At 42.1% G+C, this 19,751-nt stretch overlaps 1 long non-coding RNA gene across 1 annotated transcript in view; it reads right to left on the bottom strand.

Moving 5' to 3' along the window:
- The window catches only part of LOC141092017 (uncharacterized), a 1,925,499-nt gene that overhangs the window by 406,419 nt on the left and 1,499,329 nt on the right, over positions 1-19,751 (bottom strand). The window lies entirely within an intron of this gene.

The following is a 19,751-nucleotide window of genomic DNA, read 5'->3' as shown; positions in this document are numbered from 1 at the left end:
AAGAGATAAACAAGCATGATCATTTCTTCTATGTACATTTAAAAATAGCAAAAAGGTTATTAAATCTAATATGTTACAGTAAAAAAAATAGTCTGTGTAAAGGGATGAAAAAAAGGGGATGCAAAAGGAATCTAAAAAGACTAAAAAATAGTCGCAGTCATGAAAGTGATCCATTAAAGACAACTTAAGGAACAAAGTAGAACTGCACAAAGGAGATTTTTCATTCATTGCTATAGATGTGTGCTTCTTATTATTCATCTGAAGACTGGCAGCCAGGTTCAATTGGTTTGTGGTGCTCAGCTTGAAAATTCACAGATGTAATATAGTCAAAGTAAAAGAATTAGCGGCACTCATCATATTGAAAAAAGTTTTCAGTCCTTTATTATTCCATGTGCAATACAGACAAGAACATGTGGACCTGGACCTGGTGAAGCGAATACTTGCAAAACGACCATAGTCCTCTGCATGCCTCTCTGAATCTGCACGTCCACATGTTCTTGTCTGTATCGCAGATGGCGTAATAAAGGACTGAACACTTTTTTCAATGGTGAGTGCTGCTAATTCTTTTACTTTGACTAGATCCATGAAAGAAAGTCATGAAAGAATTCCATACCTAAAGTTTAAAATGCAAACTATTTGGCATATACTGTATAAAATACAATATGCTGAAAAAATGTATTGAAAGAACAAAAGCATATTACAATAGATCTAATCAAGACAGATCTAGTACTTGTAGTTACAGTGAACATTCTTTGCTAAATAAATGCAAGTTTTTACCTTCATTTTTCACATTGTAGCAATGTTATTTAATGTTTATGTCAGGAAAAGACAGAAACATAAGATATTATTCATTTAAGCTAAGCCATGGAAAATATTTCCACTTAATATTATCTTATTTGTGAAGTGCATTAATGTCCATTAATGGGATTATTTTCCACTTGTGAAAACAGTATTGTGTATTCCTGGAACATTAGTGCAGTCTAATGCTAAATTATTGCCATTACAGCTCATACAGCCTTGATTCTTTTGAACTGTGCTTGTATCTGAGCTACAAGCTTTCACTTATGTTTTTTCACATTTCATTATTCAAGAATTTGAACAAGTTGCATAAAATATATAAAAACGTATTTTATTATGACTTTGAGTTAAGTTATTTTGAAAGCACTTATCTTTGAATTTTCTTGCATTGTACAGTTGAAGTCATAAGTTTAAAAAGTCTTAAGTTGAAGTCATTAAAACTCATATCAGTTCTACAAAGTCAAAGGCAGCAAATTATAGCATAAAATTTAGGATGTCTACTTTGTACATGACACTAGCAGTTTTTCTAACTAATGGTTACAACTCATCTTGCCACTTAGAAATCACTATTCAGGCATGTGACTAATCACATCGTGCTTGTGAAATCATGAAAGCCCTCTAATAATAAGGACATTATTTCCCCTGTCCTGCTGACTGGTTCAATGGTATGCTTCTTTGGTACCTGCAGCAAAAGGATAGCTAAGCACGTCCCATTCAGCTTCCTCTCCTGCTATTCACTGATGGAACAGATGTAGCTGTAGGCATTACAGACCAGCCACAGGTAATTTTTTTTTTTTAATTTTTTTTTGGTTAGCATGTAGTGATGAGCAAGTATGCTCATTGCTCGGGTTTTCCCCAGCATGCTCGTCTGGACTCTGAGTAATTTGGTGTGCTCTGAGATTTAGTTTTCGTCACCTCAGCTGCATGATTTGTGGCTGCTATACAGGCTGAATACATATGGGAATTCCCTAACAAACATGAAACCCCCACATGTATTCAGGCTGTCTAGCAGTCGCAAATCATGCAACTGCAGCAGTGAAAACTAAATCTCCGAGCACGCCAAAATAATCGGAGGACACCCGAGCATGCTCGGCAAAACCCAAGCAATAAGTATACTTGCTCATCACTATTAGCATGCCATCCCCCTTTCAACTTTGTACATACTGTAGTACTAGTGTCCACAGGTGTCCACAATGAAAATGCAGTCAGTTCAATATACAGGCATCATTTCATAGAACATTATATTCTGTGTTTTGATAATTTAAACCTCTGGTCTTTCTTGTGTTTTTGATCCAGTGAGAGAATCAATCTGTCACGATCCATTTTTGGATCCGTGACAGAACTGGAATCTCACATTAAAACTTTTTTCCTTTCAGTCCATCGGGGGTTAATGTCAGTTTTTTCAACCGGTGGCCGCTGGTGTAATTACATTGCTGCTGAGTTTGCTGATGCAGGTGGTAACCACTCCCATCTTCCTTCAAAAGGTCACCTGATGCATCAGCAAACCGTTGGTGTTAGAGGTCATTCTGCAGCGACAAAGCTGGGAGAAGGAGTTTGCTGAGTCCAGTATTTTTGGTGTTTCATTCCTGCTTTGCAGTGCTTTGCAGAAGTGTTGATTTCCTTTACCTTGTCTGTCATACCTTCCCACTGTGTTGCATTAGTGCAGTGGTGGGACCTGGGTCTTCACTTGCCAATTCACTACATAGGGATAGGTGCAGGGCAAGCGAGGGCTTAGGTATCCTGCTCAGCGACAGGTTGAAAAACCCTGTATATAGGGACGTCAGGGCACATCCTTAGTAGAGTGCAGGAGGTGTCCATTTCCCCATTCTCTATCGCAAAGCCCACCGATGTAATTGTGTCCCCGGTGTTCCCTTGTTTGTTGTGCTGTTGGTGACTGACCTCCTGTTGGGTCGTTTCATATCGGGTCAGTCACTTTCGTGACATTAACACCAACCATCACATTTTTTCTGGTGAGCTATGGCCCAAGTGCAGGCCTTTGCCAAACTGCTTCAGGCACTCACCAATGAGCTTAGGGTGCTGACTGGTGAGGTGATGCAGCAGCTGCAGCAGTTGGTGGGGTTCGGGGCCTTGGGTCTGGTGCAGGCTCAACCAGAACCCAAGATATCTCTCTGACAGGTTTTCTGGAGGGAGAGATACATTTTTACTTTTTCAGAATGCCTGGAAGTTGTACTTCAGTGTCGGACAGTGACGGACAGTGGACAAGTTTTTTGCTGCTTTGGCGCTGGTGTATGAAGATCCCGATGGTGTTTCCCTGGCAGAATCCAGACTCTGTAAGATCAAACAGGGAGGCTGGCTGGCTGAGGAGTACTGCTCATAGTTCAGGAGGTGGGCCACTGACATGTAGTGGAATGACCCTGCCCTTAGGAGTCATTTTATGCAGGGTCTGTCTCCAAGGTTGCAGGATACTCTGGTGCAGTACGCTGCACCCAGGTCATTGGAGGCTGCCATGTCCCTTGCCATCCAGGTGGATAGACACTTGAGGGAGAGACATACACCAAATGTGCCCCTGGTAGTCCCTGCTAGGGAGGAGGACACTCCTCTGAAGGCGGATGAACCCATGAAGGTGGAAGGAGTCGGTACCCAAAAGGGGTTGCCTGCGGTTCGCCGTGGAGTGGGGGCATGTTTTTACTGTGGGCAAACCAGCCATTTTATCAATGTCTGCCCAGCATGCGCCAAAGTATCTGCACTATCTAAAAAGCCGCATTCTCCTGGTCATGTGGAGGGAGGTGACCAGGGTTTATATATTTCAACCATTTCCTCATCTCAGTGTACCTTACCTGCTGAGGTGGTTGTTGGTGAGGTAATTGAGAATATATCGGTGTTTGTGGACAGTGGAGCAGGAGTCAATTTGGTGGATGATCACTTTGTCCAGCCCCATGGCCTGAGGCATAGGACGCTAGTGGGACCCCTAAAGCAACCAGGCCATTGGCTCTGTCCCACTCAGCCAGGGGAGGGTTACCCAAGTCATAGACAATATACATCTGCGTATCGGGGCTTGTCATGAAGAGTCCCTGTCATGCTACGTCTTGGAGGGTATGTCAACTCCCATAGTCTTAGGACTCCTTTGGTTGAAAAAACACAACCCGGTCATAGATTGGCTGTTCAGGGAAGTAGTCAGCTGGGGTCAGTCGTGTAAGGACTGCTGCCTGGGAGTTATGATCTCTGCCGTCATTCTACAACCATCCTCTTCTTCTCCAGTGGGGCAGCAGAGTTGCTGCCAGGGAGTAGGTAAAAATCTCAACCCTCACCTCAAGCTAACTCTGAGTGTCAGAATCCTCTTAGGAGGAGGGTTCAGAAGAGTGTGGTGGTTCCCTCTATGCTTAGTGGGAGTATGAGTGTGGTGACACATGGGGCTGAATCTTTTGCCAGTTCTGTAAAGAGTTCACCATCTTGTGGCAAACGTGTGCGTGGCAATAAATGTTCAGGTCTGGACCTGTGTGTGAATGCATACATATGGGTGTGCACCAAAAACATCCGGTGGAAGTGTGCTTCTGGGACCTAGAGTTCTCGGGTGATTGGCCGTGCTGGGTGTTGGTCATTCTCGGCTCGGGGACTTACCAGCTGGTGCAACCCCCAATAAAGCCCGTAAACAACTCATTCCCCAGGTCAGCTCTCTGGAGACTTGTGGCACTTCCGGAGCATACGTTATTGTCACTTCCATCAGTCCACATTTGCCATAAAGCTGAGGGCTTGCTCTCCTCCTCGGTGACCCAATCATAACACCCATCATTGAAGGGGAGGTACTGTCACAATCCATTTATGGATCCATGTGTTAGGCATCAGATTCCTGCCCCTGCACAGGAGGAATCTCGAGCCCTGCCTTCTGCGGTCTCCCATTAAGTCCCAGATGTAGGGGAGCCTGCTCAGCAAAGACATCATTCCCAGCGTCTTGCTCAGGCTAATGCTGTCAGGTTGGTTGCTGCTGCCACCTCTGGGTCAGCTTTGGCAATCCACACTAGCCTGCAGCGAGCAGCTCCAGAGGCTAAGTCCTTTTTGCAGCCTTCTGAGCATGCCCATGGGCCGACCTCTCATTGGAGGTCGGGGGACACTCGCTCAGATCCTTCTCCAGCTCAGATTGGACCATCAGGAAGGTCCCGGAAGGACGCTGCTATAAAAGGTTTGCATGGCCGCTCGGCCATACACTAGTATAGTCTGTAATTTATAGTGGTAGGTGTGATGATGGATGCTTGTGAAACACTCACTGACTCATTATGAAACCTCTTCCCACTGATATGTATGTTGTTAGGGTTTAGAGTTCCAGTCAGCGCTGGGTAGTGGCACTGCCTAGCGCCACAGTGCTCCCAGCTCCCATCACATGCTAGCGCCAGTGTGCGCAACACTACATTAGGCACTACGGTACCGCATGTTCAGCGACAGCAGCCTGAGCGGTGCCATGTGCCACTAATGCGCTTTCCATCCCAAAGCTTAGGCTGGTTAGTAGCGTCCGCCAGAGCTCTGCTGTACGTACCTTGTGCAGTATTGAGCTATCAGCTATGCCCTGTGGCTGTTAACAGGGCACAGTGTTTAGTAAGTGTCTCTTCCTGGCATCACAGTTGCGGCTCCGAACGTTGGTGAGTCTAGAGGGACTCTATCCCCGTGTCCTTGGAGCAGGGTCCTCTGACCAAAACACTAGTGTTCACTCAGCGGTATTGCAGCCCTGTGAAGCAACAGGGTTCACCTCCTATTCACCGGGTGAAGTTAATCCTTGTGTGTCTGCTATACCGCCAGTTTCTGGCCGCCATTACCGAGCAGCAGTCTACCATCTCTGCACGGTGGACCCCGGGCTGCGAACGCACCGCATTACCATCTTTTATTATTCGGTGTGTTCCGCCAGCCATAGCTCCATGGCAGATCTGGATTCTCACATTAAAACTTTTTTGCTTTCAGGCCACTGGGGGTTAATATCAGTTTTACCCCCGGTGGCCGCTGGTGTAATTATATTGCTGCTGAGTTTCCTGATGCAGGTGGTGACCACTCCCACCTGCATTCAAAAGGTCACCTGATGCATCAGCTACCCGTCAGTGTTAAAGGTCATTCTGCATCGACCAAGCTGTGAGAAGGTGCTTGATGGGAGCAGTTGTTCTTCAGCTGAGTCTGGTGCTGTGCAGTGCTTTGCAGCTGAGAGCTAAGCGTTGTTTTCCTTTTGTTTTGTTTGACATACCTTCCCTTTGTGTTGTATTAGTGCAGCAGTGGGACCAGTGTCCTCACATGCAAATTGACTCCTTAGGGATAGGTGCAGGGCAAACGAGGGCTTAGGTATCCTGCTCAGCGACAGGTTGAAAAAGTCTTTATGGGGACATCAGGGAGATCAGGGCACATTCTTAGTAGAGTGCAGGAGGTGTCCATTTCCCCACTCTCTATTGCAGGGCCCACCATTGTAATTGTGACCCCGGTGTTCCCTTGTTTGTTGTGCTGTTGGTGACTGACCTACTGTTTGGTTGTTTCATACCTGGTCAGTCATGTTTCATGACACAATCAGAGAAATAGCTGCCATTCTCTGGTAGAGCAGCCAAATGGATCAAAAAGTCAAGAAAGAGCAGAGATTATACTGAATCTTTTCTCACAAAATTGCATATCAGTATATTGTGCTCCATCTACTCTATAGCATGGTGCCTAATTATTGGACTGCATTTTCATGGTGATAATTTTCTTTAAAAAATGTAATCCTTAATTACAAGTGCAAACCAGCAGTGTTTATGAGATCATTTGTTCATTTATTTTACTTGATTCTTCATTAACCTCTTCACAAGATATGATGTACATTTATGTCATATTTCGTGTCCTTGCCTTTGATGTGGGATCACCTGCTAAGTCCTCATCTTTCCTAGCACATGACAGCTAAATTCAAAAGCCATCATGTGCCTTAAACACTATCTGTAGCTGTTAACCTGCTAAATCCCACTTTCATTCTCTGACAGTGTGATTTAAAATGTGCTAGCAGGAAGCGTGTCATTCTACTCTCCCACTGGGATGTGGTTGCGAGGCACCAATGGGCTGTCATCAAAGTAGGAGGTCTGCTGATGGGGTATGGTTGTCATGCTGATCTTCCTATGGCTGCTGTTTATGGAGCATGATTCACTGCTATATAGTAGAACATATAGATAATATCAACTTCAAGTGCTAAGGGGATTATAATTTGGATTGGAAAGTAAAACAAGTTTGGAAAAAATGAAAAAACACAAAAGTTCAAATTTTGTCCAATTGCAAATAAAAAGATAAAAAATACACATATTTTGTATCGCTGAGATCAGAATTGTCTGATCTATCAAAACGTAAAATAAATTAATCCAATTTGCAAATGGCTTAGCGAAAAAATATTCAAAATGCCAGAATTATGGTTTTTTTTGGCCATTGCAACATTGCAATGAAATGTTGTATAAACTATTTAACAGAAAAGTGAATTTATTTTCCTTCAAACCTATTAGTAATTAACCTTTCTAGAACAGTTAATTCTAAATTTTTTTACTAGACCGTCAACATCTAAACTTAGGCAGCCTTGAATTTTAGGTGCTTGAGTTTCAGCAGAAGGTTTTCACATACAGTTTCTTCATTATTAATCCTTAAAGAATGCAAAGCAAGCCAGATAACGGTGGATTGGAATGTATAACACACTGAAAAATATAAAAAAAATCCATTACAATGTGTGGGTTATGATCTTTTGAATGTTTATCTGCTAATGGTTGTTTTGTATGTTCAGTTTGTTAGAATGTAAAGTATTATCCTGAAATGAAAGGGGAAAAAAAAGGTTATAAACTAATATCAAGATTTGAAAGAGCTAAAACTTGACTAGATTTAGAACATTTTGTAGCAAGATATTTTACAGCTATCTTTTGACTTAACCCTCTACAGACATCTACCATACATACTCTATATGGCTTATATAGGGTTCAGATACATACAGCCAACATCCTGCTGTAACAGCAGCTGTGATCGCTGATAATCTAGTAACTGCAGCCAATTTCTTACAATGGCATCTAAAGGGCCTGTCACACTAAGCGATATCTCTAGCAATATCGCTATAACTTGTGACGTTATAGCGATATTGCTAGTGATATCTGTTATGAATGAGTCACCGTAGGAGGAAAAAACAGAAATACTAGCTAAGTCTAGAAAACCAGAGAAGTTGGCAGCTATCAGATTGCAGACGCCTGAACCTAACAACAACAACTATCAGTAGCCGTGGGGGGTTCCTACGGTGCCCTAGGCCCCTCGATCACAGCCGGAGAACTACATAGCCTAAAGACAGAAAGGGAAATCTAAACTGCCCCAGAGCAGACCCCAAAGCAATAGGCAGCCCCCAATGTATAATGACGGTGAAGCAAGATGAACAAACACTCACACAGATAGAAGGATAGGCTGAGCAAATGATGGGGCCCAAGCTAACTATAAGGACAGGATAGAAAAGCTGCTGTCTGCAATCTGCCAAAACCCTCTCAAAAACAAGAGCCAACAGACTGATAGGGAAAAAAGCCCTGAAGACGCTAGGCTTCAGAAAGACTATATCAGTACTCAGGTATTTTCTGAAGACAGAGCAAAAAGGAATTCAGCTCACCCAGCAGGGAAAGGCAGAAATCAGAAAAACAAGGCAAAACAAAAACAAAACACAAATGCAAAAAGCAGAGCAGAAAAACTTAGCTTTTGAGGAGCAGGAATCAGACTGGTCTCCAAGAATCCCTCAGAGAAGTCACCCGCAAGGCAGAAGGGTGTCGGCTGCCTTATATCCAGTCAGCAATTCCAGTCACCCAGTCATCATCATTCGGCTCAGGTGCTTTGTAATCAGCCTCACTACCTTCCTTCACCAGAAGAGGGAGTTCATCAGACCTCAATGGTGAAGGGGAAAATGAACTCACAACAGATATCGCTGTGTCTGATACTTACCTATGACCTGCTCCCCCGCTGGTTATCGCTGATCGCGCGAGAGCGTCCTGGACTGTTTCTCGTCGTTAGCTTCCTGCGGCGCTTTCTGTGGAGAGACGAGCGACGAGCGTGGAGCCGGGCGGGAGGACGCAGGACCGCCTAGTGTGACAGGTAAGTAGCGACCCCCGTCCCCAGCGATGTCGCTGGTGAGATCTGCCTGTGTGGTAGCTCACTAGCGACCACTTAGTGATGCACCAGCAATCCTGACAGCATCATATCGCTGGTCGGGATCGCTGGTGCATCGCTAATTGTGACAGTACCTTAAGGCATGTAGTCTCTGGGGTTTACCATTATAATCTCCCATTGAGCCCCCATGGAGAGTTGGTCAAACCATTTGAAGTTTGAATTTGTCAGGTTGCCAAACTTTCCCCCCCAAAAAATAAATCATAGCAAATTAATTTGCCTCAAGTTTAAATAATACAAAGCCTCTATTTAGAGTGAAAATAGGTGTAGAACACTCAGACGAAATTAAAAAAACATATTGCAGTATTAAACTTGTTAGTAGTGTTGAGCGATACCATCCGATACCCTAAAATATTGGATCGGATGGTATCGACCCGATACAAAAAAGTATCGGGTATCGCCGATTCCGATACCGGAAGTCCCATTCAAGCCTATGGGACTTCCGGTATCGGAATAAGAAAAACCTTTTTCTGTCCTTGTACAGCCTCTCGGGGGTGTGTACGGACCTTCCGGGGGTCTGTGCCAACTGCCCGGGGGTCTGTGCGGACTGCCGTGGGGCTGTACCGGCCTGCCGGGGGGCTGTGCCGGCCTGCCGGTGGTGTGTACCGACTGTCCGGGGGTCTGTGCAGGCTGCGGGGGTCTGTACAGGCATCGTCCGATGGGACTACAAGTCCCATCGGACGATGCCTGCTACCATGACAGTGATTGACACATTAGACAATGATGGGACAGTAGAAGTCCCATCATCCGGCTAATGTGTTGAATGTGAAAAAAAAAAATACATACTACATACATGCTACATACATGCAACATACATACTACATACATGCTACATGCTACATACATACTACATATATACTACATGCATGCAACATACATACATACAACATATATACTACATGCATGCAACATACATACAACATATATACTACATGCATGCAACATGTATACTACATATATACTACATGCATGCAACATACATACATACAACATATATATTACATGCATGCAACATGCATACTACATATATACTGCATGCATGCAACATACATACTACATATATACCACATGCATGCAACATGCATACTACATATATACCACATAGTAAAGAAAGATTGAGGCACGTATGATATACATGTGGCCAAAAAGATGGTCAAATAGATGACGAAATGTCACTCCAGGCCACATATACCTGCAGGACTAAATCGCGGACAACTGTACTGTATACAGAATATACAAGAAGGAAGGCCCAACAGTCATAAATGTCCATTACAAAGAAGTACTTTATTAATATAAATAAATAAAACATAGACCAGGAGTTGAACAAGGGGGGGAGGGAAAACCAACGATTATGGCATACAAATAGCAAATGCGGCCAAATACGTCACCTAAATGCTCCAGGAAACAGAAGTGATTAAATATATATAGGGGAAATATCCCATAGACACATTGATGCAACGATGTTCCCCTGGCAGAGATATATTATGAATATGTATTAAATATACTGTCAAACTAAATAACCATAAACATGGGATACCAGAACAAAGCAAAATAACGCATTAATAGCACAGATTATCCCTTGTGGGGACTGGTGGAACGACATGTGAACATGGATACAAGGTAATTAGTTGAATATGCTGACAGTATCAGTAGCCGTCTACATGTCTTAGGGGAATCATCAGCCTTGGCACAAAGAATGCAAACAAGGTCGCCATACAGGCGGTAGCATAAATTACCTGGAGAAGACAAGGAAACGTAAAGTGGCCGGACCCCTTTTACGCGCGTTTCGGAGCGCTCGGCTCCTTCCTCAGGGGGCGTAGCTAACGACATGACCATGTGAGGTATAAATACAGCGCCAGCCAACGAGTGGTTGGTACGCGCACGCGTCCGTCATGCTCTGCATAGTCCCGCCCCCGGTACTTGCCAGGAAACACGCGGGCCCCACGTGGTCCGGCAAGCCAGGGGGCGGAGACGATCACCAAGCAGACGCTCCCCTAAGTCATGTAGACGGCTACTGATACTGTCAGCATATTCAACTAATTACCTTGTATCCATGTTCACATGTCGTTCCACCAGTCCCCACAAGGGATAATCTGTGCTATTAATGCGTTATTTTGCTTTGTTCTGGTATCTGGTATCCCATGTTTACGGTTATTTAGTTTGACAGTATATTTAATACATATTCATATTATATCTCTGCCAGGGGAACATCGTTGCATCAATGTGTCTATGGGATATTTCCCCTATATATATTTAATCACTTCTGTTTCCTGGAGCATTTAGGTGACGTATTTGGCCGCATTTGCTATTTGTATGCCATAATCGTTGGTTTTCCCTCCCCCCATTGTTCAACTCCTGGTCTATATTTTATTTATTTATATTAATAAAGTACTTCTTTGTAATATATACCACATATATACTACATGCATGCAACATACATATACACTCACTGGCCACTTTATTAGGTACACCATGCTAGTAAGGGGTTGGACCCCCTTTTGCCTTCAGAACTGCCTCAATTCTTCGTGGCAGAGATTCAACAAGGTGCTGGAAGCATTCCTCAGAGATTTTGGACCATATTGACATGATGGCATCACACAGTTGGCGCAGATTTGTCGGCTGCACATCCCTGATGCGAATCTCCCGTTCCACCTCATCCCAAAGATGCTCTATTGGATTGAGATCTGGTGACTGAGGAGGCCATTTGAGTACAGTGAACTCATTGTCATGTTCAAGAAACCAATCTGAGATGATTCGAGCTTTATGACATGGCACATTATCCTGCTGAAAGTAGCCATCAGATGTTGGGTACATTGTGGTCATAAAGGGATGGACATGGTCAGCAACAATACTCAGGTAGGCTGTGGCGTTGCAACGATGCTCAATTGGTACCAAGGGGCCCAAAGAGTGCCAAGAAAAAATTCCCCACACCATGACACCACCACCACCAGCCTGAACCGTTGATACAAGGCAGGATGGATCCATGCTTTCATGTTGTTTACGCCAAATTCTGACCCTACCATCCGAATGTCGCAGCAGAAATCGAGACGCATCAGACCAGGCAACGTTTTTCCAATCTTCTACTGTCCAATTTCGATGAGCTTGTGCAAATTGTAGCCTCAGTTTCCTGTTCTTAGCTGAGAGGAGTGGTACCCAGTGTGGTCTTCTGCTGCTGTAGCCCATCTGCCTCAAAGTTCGACGCACTGTGCGTTCAGAGATGCTCTTCTGCCTACCTTGGTTGTAACGGGTGGCAATTTGAGTCACTGTTGCCTTTCTATCAGCTCGAACCAGTCTGCCCATTCTCCTCTGACCTCTGGCATCAACAAGGCATTTCCGGCCACAGAACTGCCGCTCACTGTTTTTTTTTTCTTTTTCGGACCATTCTCTGTAAACCCTAGAGATGGTTGTGCGTGAAAATCCCAGTAGATCAGCAGTTTCTGAAATACTCAGACCAGCCCTTCTGGCACCAACAATCATGCCACGTTCAAAGGCACTCAAATCACCTTTCTTCCCCATACTGATGCTCGGTTTGAACTGCAGGAGATTGTCTTGACCATGTCTACATGCCTAAATGCACTGAGTTGCCGCCATGTGATTGGCTGATTAGAAATTAAGTCTTAACACACAGTTGGACAGGTGTACCTAATAAAGTGGCCAGTGAGTGTATACTACATATATACTACAAGCAACATGCATACTACATATATACTACATGTATGCAACATACATACATACTACATATATACCACATGCATGCAACATGCATGCTACATATATACCACATGCATGCAACATGCATACTACATATATACCACATATATACTACATGCATGCAACATACATATATACTACATGCAACATGCATACTACATATATACTACATGCATGCAACATACATACATACTACATATATACCACATGCATGCAACATGCATACAACATATATACAACATATATACTACATGCATGCAACATACTACATGCAACATGCATACTATATATACTACATGCATGCAACATACATACTACATGCAACATGCATACTACATGCATGCAACATACATACTACATATATACCACATGCATGCAACATGCATACCACATATATACTACATGAATGCAACATATATACTACATGCAACATGCATACTACATATATACTACATGCATGCAACATACATACTACATATATACCACATGCATGCAACATGCATACAACTTATATACAACATATATACTACATGCAACATACATACTACATACTGCATATATACTACATGCATGCAACATACATATATACTATACATATACTACATGCAACATACATACTACATATATACTACATATATACCACATGCATGCAACATACATATATACTACATGCATGCAACATGCATAGGACATATATACCACATATATACTACATGCATGCAACATACATATATACTACATATATACTACATGCAACATACATACTACATATACTATATGCATGCAACATGCATACTACATATATACCACATGCATGCAACATACATACTACATATATACCACATGTGTACTACATGCATACTACATATATACCACATGCATGCAACATACATATATACAACATATATACCACATGCATGCAGCATACATACTGCATATAAACTACATATATACTACATGCATGCAACATACATACTACATATATACCACATGCATGCAACATGCATACTACATATATACTACATGTATACTACATGCATACAACATACTTGTATACTACATACAATACATTCATACAATACATACATATAGACATACAGTACATATAACATAGAGTATATACTCACCATCACTTGTCACTTTGTCCCTGAAGCCAATGCCATCTGTGGAATAAATATTAAAATAACAAACCACCAATATACTTACCCCTGATCCGCAGAAGTCCACGATTGTCCCATGACGATCTTGCGTGGAGAACAGCAGCATCAGCTGATGCTACCGTTCTCTATGGGCTCCAGGAATCCAATGATGGGTGGTAGGTATCCTTCCGCACTGTATTCCTCCGACACTGTAAAAAAAAGTCCCTAGACTCATTTTATGGCAAAAGCTGCGTGGGAAATTTCTCACACAGCAATGCCATAAAATGAGACTAGGGACTTTTTTTACAGTAGTAGAGGAATACAGTGCGGAAGGATACCTACCTCCCGTCATTGGATTCCTGGAGCCCGTGGAGAACAGTAGCATCAGCTGATGCTGCTGTTCTCCACGCAAGATCGTCGTGGGACACTCTCTGCGGATCAGGGGTAAGTATATTGGTGGTTTGTTATTTTAATATTTATTCCACAGATGACAATAGCTTCGGGGAACAAAGTGACAAGTGATGGTGAGTATGTAATCTATGTTATATGTACTGTATGTCTATAAGCATGTATTGTATGAATGTATTGTATGTAGTATATATGTATGTTGCATGCATGTAGTATATATGTAGTATATATGTAGTATGCATGTTGCATGCATGTGGTATATATTTAGTATGTATGTTGCATGCATGTAGCATATATGTAGTATATATGTAGTATGCATGTTGCATGCATGAGGTATGTATGTAGTATGTATGTAGTATGCATGTTGCATGTTGTATATATGTATGTTGCATGCATGTAGTATATATGCGGTATATATGTATGTTGCATGCATGTGGTATATATGTAGTAATGCAGTATGCATGTAGTATATGTGTGGTATATATGTAGTGTGTATGTTGCATGCATGTAGTATATATGTAGTATGCATGTTGCATGCATGTAGTATATATGTAGTATGTATGTTGCATGTAGTATATATGTAGTATATATGTATGTTGCATGCATGTAGTATATATGTGGTACATATGTAGTATGCATGTTGCATGCATGTAGTATATATGATGTATATATGTATGTTGCATGCATGTGGTATATATGTAGTATGCATGTAGCATATACAGTATGTAGTATGTATGTAGTATGTATGTATGTTGCATGCATGTAGTATATATGTTGTATATATGTATGCTGCATGCATGTGGTATATATGTAGTATGCTTTTAGTATATTTGTGGTATATATGTAGCATGTATGTTGCATGTAGTATATATGTAGTATATATGTATGTTGCATGCATGTAGTATATATGTAGTATGTTGCATGCATGTAGTATATATGTAGTATGCATTTAGTATATATGTGGTATATATGTAGTATGCATGTTGCATGCATGTGGTATATATGTAGTATGTATGTATGTTGCATGCATGTAGTATATATGTAGTATGCATGTTGCATGTAGTATATTTGTAGTATATATGTATGTTGCATGCATGTAGTATATATGTTGCATGTATGTTGCATGCATGTAGCATATATGTAGTATGCATGTTGCATGTAATATATATGTAGTATATATGCATGCATGTAGTATATATGTTTTATATATGTAGTATGCATGTTGCATGCATGTAGTATATATGTTGTGTGTATGTATGTTGCATGCATGTAGTATATATGTAGTATGTATGTATGTTGCATGCATGTAGTATATATGTGGTATATACAGTATGTAGTATGCAAGTTGCATGCATGTGGTATATATGTAGTATGCACGTATGTTGCATGCATGTATTATATATGTAGTATGCATGTTGCATGCATAAATAAAAATGACAGACCACAAGGCTGAAACAGTATAACATCATATATTGCATGTGGGTGCAGATGAAACCAAGACAATCAGCCCATGGAAAATCAGTGTAGGACACACTGTAATCAATAAGAAACAACAAGAGGAAATCAGTGCATAGATGTCCAAAGTATGATAAAATCACAAATCTTTATTAGATAACACAGGTAGAAAAGCACAAACAATGACAAATAAAGGGTGACACAAGCAGAAGCAGAGCAAAGGGGTATACAGTGTCAAAAACCTCACTCTGACCCTTATCATAAGTAAACACCTGGTGGTAAAGATTCAAGTATACACACCCGATATATAACAGGCAGACCAGTGAAAAGCAATAAGGGGTAAAATCCCCAGCTGGACAGCCATATAATCAGGGGTGAAATTACAAAGACACAAAAGTAAGGTAAACATACCAGGAGGGGAGAGGGGAGAGACACTGGATCCCAAGCTCAGCTGACCCCGACGTACGTTTCGGAAATGATCTTCCTCCCTACATGTTGTATGTATGTATGTTGCATGCATGTAGTATATATGTAGTATGTATGTATGTTGCATGCATGTAGTATATATGTGGTATATATGTAGCATGCATGTAGTATATATGTGGTATATATGTAGTATGCATGTGGTATATATGTAATATGTATCTATGTTGCATGCATGTAGTATGCATGTTGCATGCATGTAGTATATATGTAGTATGTATGTAGCATGTAGCATGTATGTATGTAGCATGTAGTATATATGTAGTATGTATATATATATATTTTTTTTACATTCAACACATTAGCCGGATGACGGGACTACTACTGTCCCATCATTGGCTAATGTGTCAATCACCGTAATGGTAGCAGGCATCGCCCAATGGGACTTGCAGTCCCATCGGACGATGCCTGCACAGACCCCCGCAGCCTGCACAGACCCCCAGACAGTCGGCACAGACCACCGGCAGGCCGGCACAGCCCCACGGCAGGCCGGTACAGACCCCCGGCAGTCCGCACAGACCCCCGGGCAGTCGGCACAGACCCCAGCAGGCCGGCACAGACCCCCAGCTGGCCGGTACAGACCCCCGAGCAGGCTGCTACAGACCCCCGGGCAGGCCGGTACAGACCCCCCCGGAAGGCCCGAACTGACGGCGCATCATGATGCGCACAGACCGCGCATCATGATGACGTCATTTTGGCAGCCAATCAGAGCCTCAACAGTGGCTCATTGCATTATGAGAACTTTCGATTCCGATATCCGATATTGAAAAAATATCGGTACTCGGTATCGGAATTCCGATACAGCGAATATCGGCCGATACCTGATATTTGCAGTATCAGAATGCTCAACACTACTTGTTAGGCTTCTTAAATTTTAGCGACAGTCCAAACATTATTCCTATTTGGGGAAAATGTCTTCATTATTGGTGTTTTTACATAGGTAGTGAAAATGGAAGAGCCCGGGCTTTTTCACAAAAAGAGACTTAAGAGCTTTCCTCTTTGCTAAATAAAGCAAAAGCTTTTTCATGAAACATTCATAAATTATCTCTTTATTTAGATAACAAAAAGCGGTGGGCTCAGCTCTTTTGAAAGTGAAGTAATGGATTCTCAATTAGGAGTCAAAAAATATCTCTTTTTTTAATCCACATCATATTTGATATTCTCAAAACAAGTAAACATTTGCAAATGCTTTTTGCAAGCCTTCCAAAACCATATTCATTCTTTGAGGAGCAGTAAGAAAATAGTTGTTTTCAAAGTGATGAAGTAATGGCATGTTGTCAACAAGTCTTCAATGAATTATGAAATTATGAATGTGAGCTATTTCATGTTTGTGTACCCTCAAGAGAGTACATTTCGTGTCAGCAGTATAGTCTATCACTTTAAAATAAAAAATAACAACCGACTTACAAGTAGGATAACTGAGCCAAAAATGTCAATATGAACAGTCACTCAAAAATAACTGTTGACACAGGATCCATACAAAAGTAGGGGTTTGGTGCAAATCGACACAAAATATTTATTAGGCAATTATAATAGACAAAAACAAAGTATTAAAGTGAGTCACTTCCTCTCAATTTTCTTTGTTCACTTTCTAATGTCTGTTTTTGCACAGACTTTTTAATTGTTTTTAACCATGTGTTTGTATGTAGTGGTTGCTGGAATTAAATAAAATATATATTTTTGCATTAAAAATATTGGTGGTGATCCCTATAGTTGTTGCATATACTTTTTCTTGGTCTGCTTCTATATTGTCCTATATGCATTGGGAGATCCCACATATGATATCATTTGAGATGGTGCCCGTTTACCCTATTGTGTTTTAGAAAGTGAGTCACTTCCGGCGCGTGTTGAGTCACCCCTGAGTCTGACAGCAAGCATCATTCTGAGTGGGAGTGACTATTTGCATCCAGTCTTCATGGCGTAGATGCACCCCATGCATGCGCTGTGTCTCCCCGGCGGTAGCGCCGGCTGGACACGTTGCCAAGGAGATGGGCAGTGAAGACGCACATCCTCCTTCCCATCATCTGCGGTGTCTGCCGGCCCACCCCACGGCCAAAGCGGATGTACCATGCAGGGCTGCTCGCTGAGTTGCCGAGGGTCAATTTTTCTTTCTTATAAATAACCCCTGCTGGTTTATTTAGCCATGCCTCCTGACAAAGCCAAGGCAGTGAAACTCGTGTCGAGGCCTTCCTGTGTCCAGCCTACATGCTTGCACTTTACTGCATCATGTCCCAAGGTATTATTATATAGCCAGTTTTGTCTTATATCTAATTTAGTCCATTTTGGGTCATATTTAGTCTTATGCACATTCATCAAAGGCTATATGCACACAGAGCGTTTTAATTGCGGTATCATGCCATCATGCCTGACCTCATTGATCTTCTTTAGATATTATTCCTATGGCTCTGTGACCCTCATGCTTATTGCTCATTTATTTTTTGCATACAAGCAGCTGCTTTTGGACATGTGTTTTTATTACCAGTGCATTTCCATTGCCCCATGCACTGTTTTTTAGCTGTTATTATTGTCTCACTTTAATACCTCTTTTTGTCTACTATAATTGCCTAATAAATACTTTGTGTTGATTTGCACTAAACCCCTACTTTTGTATGGATCCTGTGTCAACAGTTATATTTGAGTGACTGTTCATATTGACATTTTTGACTCAGTTATCCTACTTGTAAGTTGGTTTTATGGTTTTGGCTTAGGGGTATTTTCTCTTTTGGCCACGAGAACAATTTTGTAGGTTTTCACTTTAAAATAAAGTGTGTAGTCAGGAGTTGTGTTCCTGGTATGGCTATGCAGTTGCAGTGGCAGAAGCCGCATGGTAAAGCACATTAATAGGCAGCCAATGAGATGTCTGACAGATTATGTCCAACAACGTCAGTGTTAGCAGTTGCAGTATAGTACAGTGTAGCGCTGTACAACACAGTGGGCAGCAGCCAGCAAATGTGTGGCTGTGCTGTGGCAGTGGCAATGGCAGAAGAAGCAGGGTAGACTAGACAGACAAGGAAATATGTGGCAGTATAGGGTGAAGAAACAGCCCAGGCAGCAGCAGCAGTACTACTGTATAGATTACATGCTGGACAGGTAACAGTTATCTGGCTGGTTGTAGACAATCAGCAGTGGTTTATCATAATGCACAATTCCACTAGATTTGGAGGTGGAAATGCGGTCTCTTACCTCTTGGGCCCCTATGGGGCTGCACAGGTTGCACCAATGGTGTTTCTGACCCTGTGGCAAAGTACATGCAGGCAGAGGGAATGGCCAGTTAAATCATTGGTATTGGCCATAGATGAATGAAAAATGACACTGATCCATGCCTGATTAATTTTGACAAATGTAAGGTTTTCCTACTTGCGGTGGATAACCTGACTTCTTGGTTATGACATAACTACAAGCCACAATGATTCCCCTTTTTATAGTACACTGGAGGTTGGACATGACATTATACCTGTAGGAAACTGGAACTGTTGTGAGTTCATTTTCCCCTTCACCATTGAGGTCTGATGAACTCCCTCTTCTGGTGAAGGAAGGTAGTGAGGCTGATTACAAAGCACCTGAGCAGAATGATGATGACTGGGTGACTGGGATTGCTGACTGGATATAAGGCAGCCGACACCCTTCTGCCTTGAG

The sequence above is a fragment of the Dendrobates tinctorius genome, unplaced genomic scaffold, assembly GCF_039654945.1.
Source record: "Dendrobates tinctorius isolate UK_male_01 unplaced genomic scaffold, ASM3965494v1 ptg000008l, whole genome shotgun sequence".
Taxonomy (NCBI): Eukaryota; Metazoa; Chordata; class Amphibia; order Anura; family Dendrobatidae; genus Dendrobates; species Dendrobates tinctorius.
This window is presented reverse-complemented; position numbering and strand designations above follow the sequence as displayed.